At 44.6% G+C, this 21,028-nt stretch overlaps 1 long non-coding RNA gene across 1 annotated transcript; it reads right to left on the bottom strand.

Annotated features, from left to right (window-relative positions):
• Positions 1-1,086: 1,086 nt before the first annotated feature.
• Positions 1,087-20,708, bottom strand: LOC141165505 (uncharacterized). Its single transcript, XR_012251169.1, has 3 exons — positions 20,015-20,708; positions 3,441-3,825; positions 1,087-1,107 (listed from the first exon to the last, which is right to left on the bottom strand). It is a non-coding gene; the product is annotated as an uncharacterized lncRNA (long non-coding RNA).
• Between the last annotated feature and the right edge of the window lie 320 nt (positions 20,709-21,028).

Raw genomic sequence — 21,028 nt, 5'->3', positions numbered from 1 at the left:
GGATCTGCCACGACCCTCACCAAGTCCACAAGGAAGGCTACCAAGTATAGGGTCAGGGAACCCCGTAGAGGTGCACCCACCAAGAGGCCCGAGGGAGCCGGACATAAGTGGACCCCTGGTGAGAACGGCCAGTAGAAAGGAAAGTCAGAAAGGGAGCTCAGGACCACGCTCCAGAATTGCTTGGGGGTTGGCCGAGTCCAGGACCTGGTGGACGCAGCACGGCTCGGGCGGTCACTCAAGGCCAGAGTGACCAACAGAACAGCAGTAAGTAAAAACCCTGAACTGCACAGCCCGACTCTGAGTCTTCTTACCATCCACACTGCACCTCCACTACCACCATCCTCTACACCTGACCCCCTGAGGCTATACCCCTCCCGTTGGGGGTTATACTACCACAGCTGCACACTTAACACCAGCCTCAGCGGACCCTGCTGCAGCGGCGGCCTTTTGACCGCAAATCAACGGGTGGCGTAGTCGACACTAAGAACATCAATAACATCTATCAAGACTGCCACACACTGAGTTTGACACCCTGGGCACGGACCGGGTCGCCGCCACTCGGAGACTACAACCCCCATCTGATCCGGCTCCGGGTATCCCCCAAACAGCACTGGCCCAGGGGGCGCGTCACGTGTACACATCACAGCATATCGTGTCATGCCAGTAAAGGAGCATTCAGCGCTGCTAGGGGTGAGAGCTCCATAGGGAAAGAAAAGAGGGTACTCCAATAAATCATCCATGAGGAATATATACTCCACAGGAATTGTGGTAGTGGAACAGGATTAAGATGACTAAACTCATTTTTAGAGAAAGGAAATCTATGTGCACCAATCGTTCACTATGTGTCCTGGGCCCCTTAATACAGTGTATGTAGTCATTGGTAGTACAGATAGTAGTGTACTTGTAGTAGTGTTGCCTATTAAGGGGGGGCAAATGATAAGAGGGATATCATGGCATATACATGGGCACATCAAAAAGTCAGAAAGGATAACTTTTAGTGGTGTAATCTTTAAGGGGAGGCAAATGATAAGAGGGATATCATGGCATATATATGGGCACATCAATAAGTCAGAAAGGGTAACTCACCTAAGAGTGTGTTCAATGGGTCTGTAGGAACAAAAAGGTCAGTGATTAGGGGTGAGAGAAATAAACTCAGTAGTTTAAATGGCAATTTGTAGAATCAATGGATCCAGTCAATTTCTCGGTTCAAGCCTTTAGGGGATAGTGTCTGGAGTGTGTGGATCCAGTAGGACTCCCGCTGTTTCAGTAATTTAATATGGTTGCCACCCCTCCTTGGTCTTGCCACATGTTCAATTACTTGAAAGCGGAGTTGGGCCACTGTGTGTCTAGCTCTGGTAAAGTGATCGGGTAGTGGGAGCCAATTTTTGCCGGAGCGGATGGTAGACTTGTGGCTCGCTATGCGATCCTTAATATATTGTGTGGTTTCCCCTACGTATAGAAGACCACACGGGCATTTGATGATGTAGACCACAAAATTTGAATCACATGTGAAAAAGCCTCTGATGGGGTAGCTTTTCCCTGTCCTCGGGTGCGTGATGGTATCAGATTTAATGATGTTGGAACATGCTGCACAATTGAGGCAGGGGAAAGTACCGTGACGACGGGTACTGAGTAGGCGTTGGGAGGCAGTTGTGCGGGAAGATCCTATGTCAGCCCTAATAATCCTATCTCTGATGTTAGGGGCCCGCTTGACGCACATAAGTGCAGGATTGGTAAATGCGGGGATTTCTGGATAGGCTCTAGATAGGAGAGGCCAGTGCTTCCTAATGATGGCTTGGACTTTAGGTATTAGCGGATGGAAGGTATGTACAAATGGTATTCTCTCAGGGCTCGTAGTAATCAGCTGGGGTGGTTTGGGTTCTAATGCTCGGTCTGCCTCTTATTGTAGGAATTGGGTGGGGTAGTCACGTTCTTTGAATTTAGTCGCCATTTCCTGCAGACGTCGAGAGAGTGTGTCCGGGTTGGATACGATTCGAGTCACCCTGTGGAATTGGGAACGTGGAAGGCTGTTTTTCGTGGATTTGGTGTGGCAGCTTGAGTAATGTAGGAGGCTATTACAGTCGGTGGGTTTTGAAAAGATGTCGGTTATTAGTTTATTGTTGCCATCACGGATGACTAAGGTGTCAAGGAAAGAAATTTGGTTGTAATCATGGGTAATTGTGAACTGTAGTTCAGGTCTGATTGAATTGATATGTGTGAAAAAGGAATCAAGTGTTTCTGGTGGGCCCTGCCATATGAGAAAGATGTCATCTATATATCGATGGTAAGTGGTGCAGTACTGTTTGAATAGCTCGTTGGGGTATATGAAATCTTCCTCAAACTTGTGCATATAGGTGATGGCATAAGCTGGAGCTACATTAGAGCCCATTGCGGTGCCCCGTCTTTGTATATAGAAGTCATCGCCGAACAGGAAGTGGTTTTGATGTAGGACTAGGGACCGTATTTCCAAGCAGAATTGGATAGAGAGGGGGGAAAGATCAGATTCTGAAAGAAGATGTGCTGTAGCTTCAAGGCCTAGTTCATGGGTTATGGAAGTATACAGACTGTTGACATCCAGTGTAACCAGTTGACTGGTCGGGGAAAGGCATGGGGTTTTCCTGATGATTTCCAGAAAGGCGTTAGTGTCAAGTAAGAAGGCTCTAGTTTTCTTCACAAGTGGTGCTAGAATTTTCTCAAGATAAATCGCTAGAGGGGAAAGGCTGGAGTCGGTAGAGGCTACTATCGGTCGCCCCGGAGGATTGGTCAGTGATTTGTGTATCTTGGGGAGTATATAGAACACTGGGGTTATTGGATGGGAGTTGTCTTACAATCAAGATATCTGGTAAGAATTGCTTGAATTTTAGAGTGAATGTTATGGGTGGGGTCATGGGTGATACGATCGTAGGTTGTAGTGTCCGCCAGTTGGCGATTAACCTCGTCTATGTAATTCGTCCGGTCCATGATGACCGTCGCACCCCCCTTGTCCGCTGGTTTAATCACAATGTTTTTGTTATCACTCAGACTCTTAAGGGCCCTTTTCTCCTCATTTGATAGGTTTTGATGTGTGGGAAAGAAACCTAACTGTTGCTCATGTAGCAGGCTTCTAATGTCCCTTGTGATGAGGGCAATAGTTGTCTCGGTTGCGTGGTTGGTGTGTGGGGGATTGAATGTACTGTGCGTGCGTAACCCCAGATTAACTATTGAAAGCTCCGTTACAGTATCACCCCCAGGTGGAGGTCCTCTGCATATGGAGGTCTCTTTTGACAGTCCAAAGTGAGTCTTCAATCGTAGAGATCGATAGAAGCGTTGCAAGTCCTTCTCCAACTGGAATGAGTCCCAGTTTGGTGTTGGACAGAAGGATAAACCTTTCTGTAGGACTGCCAGTTCAGTGGGGGAAAGGGTGTAGCTGGAGATGTTCTTTACCAGGTTCGATGTCTTACCTGGGAGTGGGTTGTCATCCTTTCGTTTCCGTGATCTCCTTGTGGGTCTGGATGTTGGCGTCCTCCTTTTTTGTTTTTCCATAAAAAACTCGACTCTTGTGGAGGAATCGCTTCCTGAGCTGAAGGAATTGTAGTTGCGATGGCCAGCTTGGTAGCGGCGGGTGGGGGGACCGGAGGAGGCGTTCCATCTGTAGATCCGATTACTGCTGTAGTCCTCTTGGTCTCTCTGGAATTTCTGGCGTTTACGTTCCTGTAGAGTTTTTTGGTAGTCCGAAAGGATCTTATCAGTCCTGTTTTTCAACGTTGTCCACTTGGTTGAGGACAAGTTGGCGGTGAGTTGGGTCTCGATGGCGGTGATAGTTTTCTGGCTTTCTTTGATGGCTCTCTGTAAGAAATCCACTGTGAGTATAATAATATCAAGAGAACACTTATTTAATATCTTTTTAAATTTTTCACAGTATTGTTCATTGTCTGAAAAAAGAGTGGGTCGGAGATTACTCCTGAGACCCCTAGGGATCTTTCCCTGTCTGTGATATTCGGCTAGAGTTACAGCTTGTAGGTCATAGGAGATGAAACGTCGTCTCTCTTTCTCGTAATCCTTGCTTCTTATCTCCTCTGAGGGAGTCTTAAGGAATTCACATGAGGTAGTTACTGATGACAGTATATTATGGCTGGTGGTCTCGTCGTAGGCGAAAGTATCGCTTGACATCGGGAAGACCGGTGATTAAATTATATCATCGCACACTCATGAGTTCTAATGCAGTGTTCATTTATTAACATTGGCATAACATCAAACTGCATTAGAACTCATGAGTGTGCGATGATATAATTTAATATACGTATTGGGCACCACGTGTCTCTTCATCAACACCTCTCTTCTTATGACAAGAGTGCACGGTAATTATTTACTCTATATACACTATATACCACACACACCAGTATATACACTATATACCACACACACACCAGTATATATACCAGTATATACACTATATACCACACACACACACACACACACACACACACCAGTATATACACTATATACCACACACACACACCAGTATATACACTATATACCACACACACACATACCAGTATATACACTATATACCACACACACACCAGTATATACACTATATACCACACACACACCAATATATACCACAGACACTGGTATATACACTATATAACACACACACCAGTATATACACTATATACCACACACACACCAGTATATACACTATATACCACACACACACCAGTATATACACTATATACCACACACACACACCAGTATATACACTATATACCACACACAAACACCAGTATATACACTATATGCCACACACACCAGTATATACCACACACACACCAGTATATACACTATATACCACACACACACACACACACACACCAGTATATACCACACACACACACACACACACACACACCAGTATATACACTATATACCACACACACACACGCCAGTATATACCACAGACACCGGTATATACACTATATACAACACACACCAGTATATAGACTATATACTACACACACACACCAGTATATAACACACACACCAGTATATACACTATAAACTACACACACCCCAGTATAAACACTATATACTACACACACCCCAGTATATACACTATATACTATACACACACACCAGTATATAACACACACACCAGTATATACACTATATACCACACACACACACACCAGTATATACCACACACACACACACCAGTATATACACTATATACCACACACACACCAGTATATACCACAGACACCGGTATATACACTATATACAACACACACCAGTATATAGACTATATACTACACACACACACCAGTATATAACACACACACACACCAGTATATACACTATATACCACACACACACCAGTATATACACTATAAACTACACACACCCCAGTATAAACACTATATACTACACACACCCCAGTATATACAGTCATGGCCAAAAGTTTTGAGAATGACACCAAAATTCTATTTTCACATGATCTGCTGGTCTCTGATTTTTATTAGTGTTTGTCTGATGTTTATATCACATACAAAATTATAATTGCAATCATATTATGAGTACCAATAGGTTATATTGACAGTTAGAATGAGTTAATGCAGCAAGTCAATATTTGCAGTGTTGCCCTTCTTCTTCAAGACCTCTGTAATTCTCCCTGGCATGCTCTCAATCAACTTTTGGACCAAATCCTGACTGATAGCAGTCCATTCTTGCATAATCAATGCTTGCATTTTGCCAGAATTTGTTGGTTTTTGTTTGTCCATCCGTCTCTTGATGATTGACCACAAGTTCTCAATGGGATTAAGATCTGGGGAGTTTCCAGGCCATGGACCCAAAATCTCTATGTTTTGTTCCATGAACCATTTTGTTATCACCTTTGCTTTATGGCAAGGTGCTCCATCATCCTGGAAAAGGCATTGTTGGGCACCAAACTGCTCTTGGACGATTGGGAGAAGTAGCTCTTGGAGGACATTCTGGTACCATTCTTTATTCATGGCTGTGTTTTTAGGCAAGACTGTGAGTGAGCCGATTCCCTTGGCTGAGAAGCAACCCCACACATGAATGGTTTCAGGATGCTTTACAGTTGGCATGAGACAAGACTGGTGGTAGCGCTCACCTCTTCTTCTCCGAATAAGCTGTTTTCCAGATGTCCCAAACAATCGAAAAGGGGATTCATCAGAGAAAATGACTTTGCCCCAGTCCTCAGCAGTCCACTCCCTGAACCTTTTGCAGAATATCAGTCGGTCCCTGATGTTTTTTCTGGAGAGAAGTGGCTTCTTTGCTGCCCTCCTTGAAACCAGCCCTTGCTCAAAGAGTCTCTGCCTCACAGTGCGTGCAGAAGCACTCACACCAGCCTGCTGCCATTCCTGAGCAAGCTCGGCACTGCTGGTAGTCCGATCCCGCAGCTGAAACAGTTTTAAGATACGGTCCTGGTGCTTGCTGGTCTTTCTTGGGCGCCCTGGAGCCTTTTTGACAACAATGGAAGCTCTCTCCTTGAAGTTCTTGATGATGCGATAGATTGTTGACTGAGGTGCAATCTTTGTAGCTGCGATACTCTTCCCTGTTAGGCCATTTTTGTGCAGTGCAATGATGGCTGCACGTGTTTCTTTAGAGATAACCATGGTTAACTGAAGAGAAACAATGATACCAAGAACCAGCCTCCTTTTAAAGTGTCCAGTGATGTCATTCTTACTTAATCATGACTGATTGATCACCAGCCCTGTCCTCATCAACACCCACACCTGTGTTAATGGATCAATCACTAAAACGATGTTAGCTGCTCCTTTTAAGGCAGGACTGCAATGATGTTGAAATGTGTTTTGGGGGTTAAAGTTCATTTTCTGGGCAAATATTGACTTTGCAAGTACAGTAATTGCTGTTAAGCTGATCACTCGTTGACATTCAGGAGTATATGCAAATTGCCATTACAAAAAATCAAGCAGTAAACTTTGGAAAAAATACTATTTGTCTCATTCTCAATACTTTTGGCCATGACTGTACACTATATACTACACACACACACCAGTATATACACTATTTACTACACACACCAGTATATACCACACACACACCAGTATATACAATATATTCTAAACACACCAGAATATACTCTATATACCACACACACACACACACACACACCCACAGCAGTATATACACTATATACCACACACACACACACCAGTATATACACTATATACCACACACACACACACACACCAGTATATACACTATATACCACACACACCAGTATATACACTATATACCACACCCACACACCAGTATATACACTATATACCACACACACACAAACACACACACCAGTATATACACTATATACCACACACACACACCAGTATATACACTATATACCACACACACACACACCAGTATATACACTATATACCACACACACACCAGTATATACACTATATACCACACACACCAGTATATACACTATATACTACATACACCAGAATATACTGCACACACACACCAGTATATACACTATATACCACACACACACACCAGTATATACACTATATACCACACACACACACACACCAGTATATACACTATATACCACACACAACCAGTATATACACTATATACCACACACACACACATCAGTATATACACTATATACCACACACACACACACACCAGTATATACACTATATACCACACACACACACCAGTATATACACAATATACCACACACACACAAACACACACACCAGTATATACACTATATACTACACACACACACACACGCCAGTATAAACCCTATATACCACACACACCAGTATATACACTATATACCACACACACATACACTATATACCACACACACACACCAGTATATACACTATATACCACACACACACCAGTATATACACTATGTATTACACACACCTACCAGTATATGCACTATATACCACACACACACCAGTATATACACTATATACCACACACACACACACACCAGTATATACACTATATACCCCCCCCACACACACACCAGTATATACACTATACCACACACACCAGTATATAAACTATATAACACACACACACACCAGTATATACACTATATACCACACACACACACACCAGTATATACACTATATACCACACACACCAGTATATACCACACACACACACACACACACAGACACCACTATATACACTATATAACACACACACCAGTATATACACTATATATCACACACACACACACACCAGTATATACACTATATACCACACACACACACACACCAGTATATACACTATATAACACACACACACACACACCAGTATATACACTATATAACACACACACACACCAGTATATACACTATATGCCACACACACACACCAGTATATACACTATATACCACACACACCAGTATATACCACACACACACACAGACACCACTATATACACTATATAACACACACACCAGTATATACCACACACACCAGTATATACACTATATATAGTTTGCCCTGTCCTCCATTTCTGTATAACTTTGTTCCTCCATCATCATTTAACTTAGGCTTATGTCAACACAGCTAGAGGACTCCCCATTGTTCTCCTAAGCCGGGGGAGAACTCACAATACACATTCATATAGGCATATCGGAGCCATGCAATGGACCAAACCATTGACTAGGAGGTGGGAACCTCTCCTCCCCTACCCTTGGGCTGTTCCCAGTAACCCCAGACAAGTAACTTATGCGTGACCAGTGTTGTGTTGGGAGATCTCTGGAGAGAAAGGGTGAGGGCTCTTAGCTGCGGCAAGACCTCACATCTGTCTGTGATTTTGGACTTATTATGGACATCAGGAATAACATGGATATTTGATTTGGTATGCTGCCTGCCTCAATAAATCCCGTTGGATTGTTCTTAGTCCGGTGGTCTCTTCTTGCTCTGCCGCATACCCCGTCACAAACTGGTGGCAGCGGTGGGATCAGAGCAGAAGGAATGGAGGACAACGACCCATCAACTTCTGGAACCAGAGCCTCAGAGTACAAGAACTGGACTGTGGTGAGCTTACAAACAAAGGCCCGTGAACTGGGGTTCAGCTACAAGGGACTCTCCAAGGAGCAGCTAACTGAGGCTTTGTAAGGAGTTCGACTGCAAGAGGACACTGAGGAAGCACCTCCACGGCAAATGGAGGAAAGGCGGCAGGCAGAGGTAAATGCCCAAAAAAGTCAGTGGGCTGTGTGGTACGAGGAGGAGATGGCAATGATGGGAGAGGAGGTCTCCATAGACTATAAGATGGAGGTCATGCGAGGAGCTAAGGAGATGGCATTGCTGGAGAGGCAGATAGCTTTGGAAGCAGCTAGAAGCGCCAGACAGACTGTAACCCCAGCACCCACCATGAGGGAACTCCTCAGAGTGTCCCGCAAAGATTTCAAGCCATTCCAGGAGGCTGCAGGTGACATTGAGGGCTTCTTCCAGGACTTTGAGCTTCAGTGTCGATTAATGGAAGTCCCAGAAAGAGAGCGAGTACGACATCTGGTGGGGCTCTTAGAGGGTGGAGCTGCCTCAGCCTATAGAACTATGGACCCTCGGGGGGACTGTGAGTATGCAGACATTAAACGGACTATTCTGGAACACTACGCTGTGACCCCAGACACTTATAGGACCCAGTTTCGTACTTTGACCTGTGATGGGGAGGTGTCCTTCAAGATGTATGCCCACAGACTCAAACAAATATGTCATCGCTGGCTGGAGGGAGAGGAGGCCTTAACTTGGGGGGCCTTCCTCCAGGTCATCTTGAAAGAGCAGTTTTACTTCAAGTGCCCCGCTGAGATCCGAGAATGGGTGCGTGAAAGGAGACCAGCCACTGTGGAGGAAGCTGCAGCTCTAGCGGATGAAGCTCTCACCATCAAGCCTCAATGGAAAAAACTACTACTCAGGGAGAAAAGAACTACCAGCCCCCCGACGATGGCGGCCCCTGGTCCTTCAGCCTCCCATATTCACCATCCCAATAGACCATCAACTCATGGTGACCTTCGTGTGACTGGGCTTCGCATTACTCCTGCTCCACCTTCGGGACTACGACGTGGGGGAAGAGTCCCAGAGCGCAGATGTTATAGATGTGGGCAGCCTGGGCATCTGCAATTTCAATGTCCAGGTGTTCGGATACAGGACGGCTACAGACCGCCTTTGCCGGTTCGTTATCTACAGACACTCTCACCAGGAGAAGAGCTGGATTCAGTCCCTGATGACTTGCCAAGTGACTCCGATACCCTGGCTCCCATACCAGGAGTCTATGGGGTGCGAGCCCCAGCCACCTGTTCTTCTGACCTTCAGCACCAACATCTACAGGAGGTCGTGCTGGATGGCCAAAATGCTGTTGGCTTCCGTGACACTGGGGCTTTTCTCACCATAGCCGATCCCCGAGTACTTCAGCCAGAAGCAATTCAAAAGGGACCAGGAATTGCCATTGTATTGGCTGGAGGCACCCAGAGATATATTCCAAGAGCGAGGGAGATCCTGGATTATGGCTTTGGGGCCAAACAATGCGTGGTCGGTGTGATGAGCGGCCTCCCTGCAGACGTTCTTTTAGGAAATGATGTGGGACATCTGCATTGCCACTTTGTTGGTGCGGTAACCAGAAGTCAAGCCAAGAGAGCAGCAAATGGGGACGCCTACAACTCCTCCATGGAAATGAGGCCACCAGAACCGCCGACACAGCCGGTGAGTGATTCTTCTTGTGGGGACAATGTGAGTGATACCTGGGATAGAGTTCAGTTTCGACGAGAGGTCGATATTGACCCCACCCTATCTAGTTTTAGAGCACGAGCTGAGATAGGGCAGTTAGGGGAGAACGGGGAAAGAATTATCCGAGAAAATGGACTTTTGTATAGGGTTACCAATGCTGCCTCCCCAGATAAGCCCTGGACTTGTAACAAACAGATGATTGTTCCTCAGAAATACAGAATTCCCCTATTACACCTTGCTCATGATATTCCTACTGCTGGCCATCAAGGCAAAACCCGCACCAAGAGACGATTGACTCAAACCTTCTATTGGCCAGGGATTTCTCACGCAGTGGCGCATTTCTGCCGAACTTGCGATATATGTCAGCGTAGAGGGCGACCCGGAGATCACCCAAAGGCACCTCTGCAACCACTCCCTATCATAGAAGAACCATTTCAAAGAGTAGCTGTCGATATCGTTGGGCCTCTGGCTAAACCAAGTAGATCAGGAAAGCAGTACATTCTCACTGTTGTGGACTATGCCACCCGATATCCGGAAGCTGTGGCCTTGTCAAGTATTTCTGCAGCCAAGGTGGCCGAGGCCCTGGTTACCATTTTCACCAGAGTAGGATTTCCAAGTGAGATATTGTCGGACCAAGGCTCCCAGTTCATATCAGAGCTAGTCCAGTGTCTGTGGCGCACCTGTGGAGTACGAGCGATTCGAACGACACCGTATCATCCACAAACAAATGGACTTTGTAAACGATTTAACGGCACTCTGAAGAATATGCTGAGGGCCTTCACTGACAGAGATTCAGACTGGGAGAAGTACCTACCCCATCTCTTGTTTGCCTATTGGGAAGTTCCTCGGGAGTCCACCGGGTTTTCCCCCTTTGAACTCCTCTATGGGAGAAAGGTCCGAGGACCCTTAACTCTGCTCAATGAATACTGGGCGGGGCAAGTTGAAGATACAGGAGCCCCTGTTGTCCCTTATGTCCTAAAGCTGCGAGAAACCCTGGCTCAACTTGCTAGTTTCGCCCAGAGTCATGTGCGTATGGCTCAAACCCGACAGAAGACCTGGTATGACCGTAAGGCACGCTATCGGGAGTTTGTAGAAGGACAACAGGTCTTAATGATTATTCCCCATCCACAAAATAAACTGCAGACCACGTGGGAGGGTCCCTTCCGGGTTCTCCAGAAACTAAATGACACCAATTACCTTCTTGCTTTAGATGATCAGGGACTAAGACAAAAGACTGTTCATGTGAATATGATTAAGGAATACCACGACCGGAACCTTCCAATGACAGCAAGCTGTGGGCTAGCTTCAGAAGACGGTCACGAGGAAGAGGACTCCCTACCTGATCTCGTAGAAGCCGCGAGAGCCCCTTCCACTGTGGAACAGGTTCCTCTGGGAGATCACCTGGACCCCTTACAGAAAGACCAGATGCTGGGAGTGCTTCAACAGAGACGGGCTGCTTTCTCATCTCAACCAGGTCGAACCACCGTCACCCAACATCATGTGGACACTCAGGGTATCCGTCCCATACAACAGGCTCCGTACCGGGTACCTGAATCAGTTCGAAACACCATGCAGCACGAACTAGAGGAAATGTTACAGCTTGTGGTAATCCAGGCCTCTCATAGCCCTTGGGCCTCTCCTGTGGTGTTAGTACCCAAGAAGGATGGGAGTACTCGATTTTGTGTGGACTACAGACGACTTAATGACCATACTGTCAGTGATCCTTACCCAATGCCCCGTATAGACAAACTTCTAGACCGACTGGCTGGGTCCCGATATGTCACTACCTTAGATCTCAGTAAGGGATACTGGCAAATTCCTCTGACGGAGCAAGGGAGAGAACGGTCCACTTTTATAACCCCCTTTGGTCTGTATGAATTTCTAAGCATGCCTTTTGGAATGAAAAATGCCCCGGCAACCTTCTAGAGAATGGTAGATCAGATCCTCCGGGGATGTGGGGACTTTGCTTGTGCCTACTTAGATGATATCGCCATCTTCAGCCAGACGTGGGAGGAACATCTGAATCAAGTAGCAGTTGTTCTTGACCGGATTCTTGCAGCCGGCCTAACCATTCGACCCGATAAATGCCAATTGGGGATGGGTGAAGTCCAGTACCTAGGGCATAGAGTAGGAGGAGGGAAGCTCCGTCCGGAACCTGCAAAAATCCAGGCTATTAGAGACTGGCCTGTACCCCAAACTAAGAAACAAGTTATGGCTTTTTTGGGCACTGCCAGCTATTACAGAAAATTTGTTTCTCATTTTAGCACTGTGGACAAGCCTCTTACCGACCTGACCAAGAAAACGATGCCCAGGCTGGTAATCTGGACTCCAGCCTGTGAGGAGGCTTTTAACCGGCTGAAGGACGCCCTGGTCTGTGACCCTGTTCTGGCTGCTCCAGACTACAAGAGGCGATTCATTGTGCACACGGACGCCTCTGCTTATGGATGCATTCACCTGGCTGAGTACAGCGGGGGATGAGCACCCCGTCGCCTACCTCAGCAGGAAACTGCTGGACCGAGAAGTGGCCTATGCAACTGTGGAAAAAGAATGTCTGGCTATAGTGTGGGCCCTCCGGAAACTAAAGCCGTATCTGTATGGACGAGAATTCTCTGTGGTTACTGATCACAATCCCCTCACCTGGCTGAACAGAGCTTCTGGGGACAATGGACGCCTACTACGATGGAGCCTGGCTCTGCAGCCCTATAACTTTACCATACAGTATAGAAGAGGCAGCCAACACCAAAATGCAGATGGACTGTCCAGGCAGGAGGAGCCCTGAGTCCGGTCAGCTCTGCCTGTGTGTACTTAACAAGCGACCTGTAGAGGTCCCTCGTACGTACACAAAATTGGAGGGGAAGGAATTGTCATGATACATAGTTTGCCCTGTCCTGCATTTCTGTATAACTTTGTTCCTCCATCATCATTTAACTTAGGCTTATGTCAACACAGCTAGAGGACTCCCCATTGTTCTCCTAAGCCGGGGGAGAACTCACAATACACATTCATATAGACATATCGGAGCCATGCAATGGACCAAACCATTGACTAGGAGGTGGGAACCTCTCCTCCCCTACCCTTGGGCTGTTCCCAGTAGCCCAAGACAAGGAACTTATGCGTGACCAGTGTTGTGTTGGGAGATCTCTGGAGAGAAAGGGTGAGGGCTCTTAGCTGCGGCAAGACCTCACGTCTGTCTGTGATTTTGGACTTATTATGGACATCAGGAATAACATGGATATTTGATTTGGTATGCTGCCTGCCTCAATAAATCCCGTTGGAGCGTTCTTAGTCCGGTAGTCTCTTCTTGCTCTGCCGCATACCCCGTCACATATACCACACACACATACACCAGTATAAACACTATATACCACACACACACACACCAGTACATACACTATATACCATACACACACACACACACACACACCAGTATATACACTATATACTACACACACACTAGTATATACACTATATACCACACACACACACCAGTTCATACACTATATTCCACACAAACACATCAGTATATACACTATATACCACACACACACCATACACTAAATACCTCACACACCAGTATATACACTATATACTACACACACACACCAGTATATACACTATACCACACACACACCAGTATATACACTATATACTACACACACCAGTATATACACTATATACCACACACACACCAGTACATACACTATATACCATACACACACACCAGTATATACACTATATACCATACACACACACCAGTATATACACTATATACCACACACACACCAGTATATACACTATATACCACACACACACACACACCAGTACATACACTAAATACTACACACACCAGTATATACACTATATACTACACAAACCAGTATATACACTATATACTACACACACACACACCAGTATATACACTATATACTACACACACCCACCAGTACATACACTATACCACACACACACACACCAGTATATACACTATATACCACACACACACACCAGTATATACACTATATATCACACACACACCAGTATATACACTATATACCACACACACACACACACCAGTATATACACTATACCACACACACCAGTATATACACTATATACCACACACACCAGTATATACACTATATATCACACACACCAGTATATACACTATATACCACACACACACACACACCAGTATATACACTATACCACACACACCAGCATATACACTATATAACACACACACACACCAGTATATACACTATATGCCACACACACACCAGTATATACACTATATACCACACACACCAGTATATACCACACACACACACAGACACCACTATATACACTATATAACACACACACCAGTATATACCACACACACCAGTATATACACTATATATAGTTTGCCCTGTCCTCCATTTCTGTATAACTTTGTTCCTCCATCATCATTTAACTTAAGCTTATGTCAACACAGCTAGAGGACTCCCCATTGTTCTCCTAAGCCGGGGGAGAACTCACAATACACATTCATATAGGCATATTGGAGCCATGCAATGGACCAAACCATTGACTAGGAGGTCAACAGCTACCCTTGGGCTGTTCCCAGTAGCCCAAGACAAGGAACTTATGCGTGACCAGTGTTGTGTTGGGAGATCTCTGGAGAGAAACGGTGGGGGCTCTTAGCTGCGGCAAGACCTCACGTCTGTCTGTGATTTTGGACTTATTATGGACATCAGGAATAACATGGATATTTGATTTGGTATGCTGCCTGCCTCAATAAATCCCGTTGGATTGTTCTTAGTCCGGTGGTCTCTTCTTGCTCTGCCGCATACCCCGTCACATATACCACACACACACACACCAGTACATACACTATATACCATACACACACACCAGTATATACACTATATACTACACACACCAGTATATACACTATATACTACACACACCAGTATATACACTATATACTACACACACCAGTATATACACTATATACCACACACACACCAGTACATACACTATATACCATACACACACACCAGTATATACACTATATACCACACACACACCAGTATATACACTATATACCACACACACACCAGTATATACACTATATACCACACACACACCAGTATATACACTATATACAACACACATACACACCAGTACATACACTATATACAACACACACACACACACACACCAGTATATACACTATATACCACACACACACCAGTATATACACTATATACCACACACACACACCAGTGTATACACTATATACCACACACACCAGTACATATACTAAATACTACACACACCAGTATATACACTATATACTACACAAACCAGGATATACACTATATACTACACACACACACACCAGTATATACACTATATACTACACACACCCACCAGTACATACACTATACCACACACACACACACCAGTATATACACTATATACCACACACACACCAGTATATACACTATATATCACACACACACACACACACACCAGTATATACACTATATACCACACACACACACACACCAGTATATACACTATATAACACACACACACACCAGTATATACACTATATGCCACACACACACACCAGTATATACACTATATACCACACACACCAGTATATACCACACACACACACAGACACCACTATATACACTATATAACACACACACCAGTATATACCACACACACCAGTATATACACTATATATAGTTTGCCCTGTCCTCCATTTCTGTATAACTTTGTTCCTCCATCATCATTTAACTTAGGCTTATGTCAACACAGCTAGAGGACTCCCCATTGTTCTCCTAAGCCGGGGGAGAACTCACAATACACATTCATATAGGCATATCGGAGCCATGCAATGGACCAAACCATTGACTAGGAGGTGGGAACCTCTCCTCCCCTACCCTTGGGCTGTTCCCAGTAGCCCAAGACAAGGAACTTATGCGTGACCAGTGTTGTGTTGGGAGATCTCTGGAGAGAAAGGGTGAGGGCTCTTAGCTGCGGCAAGACCTCACGTCTGTCTGTGATTTTGGACTTATTATGGACATCAGGAATAACATGGATATTTGATTTGGTATGCTGCCTGCCTCAATAAATCCCGTTGGATTGTTCTTAGTCCGGTGGTCTCTTCTTGCTCTGCCGCATACCCCGTCACATATACCACACACACATACACCAGTATAAACACTATATACCACACACACACACACCAGTACATACACTATATACCATACACACACACCAGTATATACACTATATACTACACACACCAGTATATACACTATATACTACACACACCAGTATATACACTATATGCCATACACACACACACCAGTATATACACTATATACCACACACACACACCATTACATACACTATATATCACACACACACACACCAGTTCATACACTATATACCACACACACACACACCAGTATATACACTATATACCACACACACACCAGTACATACACTATATATCACACACACACCAGTATATACACTATATATCACACACACACACACACACCAGTACATACACTATATACCACACATACACACACACCAGTACATACACTATATACCACACACACACCAGTATATACACTATATACCACACACCAGTACATACACTGTATACCACACACACCCCAGTACATACACTATATACCACACACACACCAGTACATACACTATATACCACACACACACCAGTACATACACTATATACCACACACACATACCAGTATATACACTATATACCACACACACATACCAGTATATACACTATATATCACACACACACACACCAGTATATACACTATATACCACACACACACACACCAGTATATACACTATATATCACACACACACACCAGTGTATACACTATATACCACACACACACCAGTATATACACTATATACCACACACACACACACTATATACTACACACACCAGTATATACTACACACACACACCAGTACATACACCATATAATACACCCACCCACCAGTATATACGCTATATACCACACACACCAGTATATGCACCATATACCACACACACACCAGTATATACACTATATACCACACACACACACCGGTATATACACTATATACCACACACACACCAGCATATACACTATATACCACACACACACACCAGTATATACACTATATACCACACACACACCAGTATATACTACACACACACACACCAGTATTTACACTATATACTATACACACACCAGTATATACACTATATACTACACACACACACACCAGTATGTACACTATATACCACACACACACCGGTATATACACTATAAACTACATACAGTTAGGTCCATATATATTTGGACAGAGACAACATGTTTCTAATTTTGGTTCTAGACTTTACCACAATGAATTTTAAACAAAACAATTCAGATGCAGTTCAAGTTCAGACTTTCAGCTTTCATTTGAGGGTATCCACATTAAAATTGGATGAAGGGTTTAGGAGTTTCAGCTCCTTAACATGTGCCACCCTGTTTTTAAAGGGACCAAAAGTAATTGGATAATTGACTCCAAGGCTATTTCATGGACAGGTGTGGGCAATCCCTTCGTTATGTCATTCTCAATTAAGCAGATAAAAGGCCTGGAGTTGATTTGAGGTGTGGTACTTGCATTTGGAAGGTTTTGCTGTGAAGTAAACATGCGGTCAAAGGAGCTCTCCATGCAGGTGAAACAAGCCATCCTTAAGCTGCAAAAACAGAAAAAACCCATCCGAGAAATTGCTACAATATTAGGAGTGGCAAAATCTACAGTTTGGTACATCCTGAGAAAGAAAGAAAGCACTGGTGAACTCATCAATGCAAAAAGGCCTGGGCGCCCACGGAAGACAACAGTGGTGGATGATCGCAGAATAATCACCATGGTGAAGAGAAACCCCTTCACAACAGCCAACCAAGTGAACAACACTCTCCAGGAGGTAGTGTGACGGGGTATATTGTCGTGAATAATCAATGTTTCCGTGGAGCAGAAAGAATTTGTCTCCCCCGCAGGAGAGGGAGAATGTGAAGAATATCATCATCGGTCGAGAAGGGAAAAGATCATTTAAGCACGCGCCAAAAGTGTTTAAGGTGTTACATTTTCCTGTGGATGGGAGGCTTCCTTCAGCCTGTGTTGTGGGACGAAGGAATTCGCCACAATAGAGGAAAATTAGTTGATTGTGGATTGTTGGAAGATGTTAAAAACTTTAGGAAAATGGCACATGAGATTTGTGATGAAGGATATGTTGAAAAAGTACAGGAGGAAGTAGGTCCCCCTTCCCGAATTATGTGTCCACAATCCAAATCTAGAGCCCCTAAAGAAGCATCTCCCACAAATGTAGCAGTACCCCAGCCCCTGAATCCGGAAACTGAGCAATTTATACCTTATGAGATTAAATACCCTGCACTTCCCACTGAGAGCCAGCCACCATCATATAACCCAGACGGTTGGCTCTGTAATGTGTGTTGGGTCACTAATTCAGGAAGTGGCATCTGTTTTACTGAATGGTCCTTCAAATTTCTCCACTATACTGAGAATAGGCATGGGGAGTATACCACAACAGCAGGTTGGGATCATTGTAAACGCAGCAAATGCGAAACTGCAGCATTGGTGGGGGCTAGCTGCAGAGATATGTCGTATTGGGGGACCTACAATACAAGCTGCATCTAATGATTACATCCGTGACCATGGTCCATTAAGAGAAGGAGAGGTGATGGCTACAAGAGCCGGACAGCTATCATGTCAGTTTGTTATACATGCGGTTGGACCAAAATATGATCCCCTGGATTTACCCAGGTCACAACACCTGCTTAAAGAAACAATCCAAACACCCTGGCATACGCATCACAGCTTCATGCAGCCCCAACCATAGCCCTGCCATTCATTTCCACTGGTATCTTTGGATACCCAAAAGAGGTTGCGGCCAAAATAATAGTCGGGGCTATAAAGCAGTGTATTGCCATGCATCCAACTAAATTGAGAGAGATAAGACTCCTGGCCATCGACAGGGATCTTGTTGATTATGCTGCTCAATTAATCAAACCCACAATCAAACCCGATATCTGGTCTCCTCCAGTATTCCCCTACCTCCAAGATCTCCCCACAATCAGTACAATGGTAGTTGCTGCACCCGCAGTACCCATAGCACAGTATCCCCCCTTGCTCCCCCGGTATCCTCCTCCTCCCTTACAGCCCCACTATTACCCCATAGTGGTACCTGATCAGCAAGTAATGTATCCCGAGAGAAGACCAGTAGTGAATTCCCGTCTTCAGTGTTGGACCAAACCTATTCCAATTTGCCCATTTCCAGAAGTAATGGCACAATTTGTCATATCCCTGACCGGCCCGGTAAATCTTTTAGGAGCAGACCTCTTGTCTAAATTCCAATCCAGAATCCAATTCCAGGACAATAGTCAGATGATCCTTACTTTAAAAGATCCAAACTCTGATGCACACATAGAGGAGGTCTGCATCTTACGGGCAATACCCAGGGTTATGATTAACATATCAGATACTAATGGAATGTTGAAATGTTGAAAAGTGTATACAAGTGAGGAAAGGTTGCGCTGAGTTTGTTGACCGAAGGAAAAAGTATGTAGATATGTAGAGGAACTTAAATGGCTAACTGAAATATGCGCGCTGCCAGATAAGCGCCCAGTTACAGCTGCTAGCATGCATAGCAAAACGGCCTTGGCTTGGTACAGAGCAGAGGAGGGAAAAAAGGTGAATGGAGGAAGAAAATACAGACAATAAGGGAAAGACGCTATGTTATATGTATTACAAAGATACTGCTCTCCGATAATGGCGGAGTAATGAATTGTTGGAAATGTTCTAATTGTGGCCAGCAGAATCCATTGTCAGCAGATTATTGTGTTGCATGTCACGTGTCCCGTCCAGGAGACCCACCCCTTGCCACTACCCAAGCCACTCCTAGTGCCCCATCCTCATCTGTTATACCTATGTCCACCCAAAGTTCCAACCCTTCCTGTAGCGGCCATGTTGCTACACCCATTGCATCCATCACCTCCAGCCTCTGACCACATGTCCCTTGGTGCACCCTTCCTGTAGTATGCTTCCTTCTGGTGGTAGCCATCTTAGCACACCCGGAATACAGGCAGCAATACACACTACACCCAGAATGTGTATGAGGAAGATCATCATGATCAGTGTATGACAGAGCATTATATGTGTTTATGTAAATTAATTCTCTAGATGGTTTAATATTCTTAAG

This window comes from Phyllobates terribilis, unplaced genomic scaffold (genome assembly GCF_046119375.1).
Source record: "Phyllobates terribilis strain yellow unplaced genomic scaffold, ASM4611937v1 Scaffold_1__5_contigs__length_1240528914, whole genome shotgun sequence".
Taxonomy (NCBI): Eukaryota; Metazoa; Chordata; class Amphibia; order Anura; family Dendrobatidae; genus Phyllobates; species Phyllobates terribilis.
Note: the sequence above shows the minus strand (reverse complement) of the source record. Positions and strands in the feature narration are given on the sequence as shown.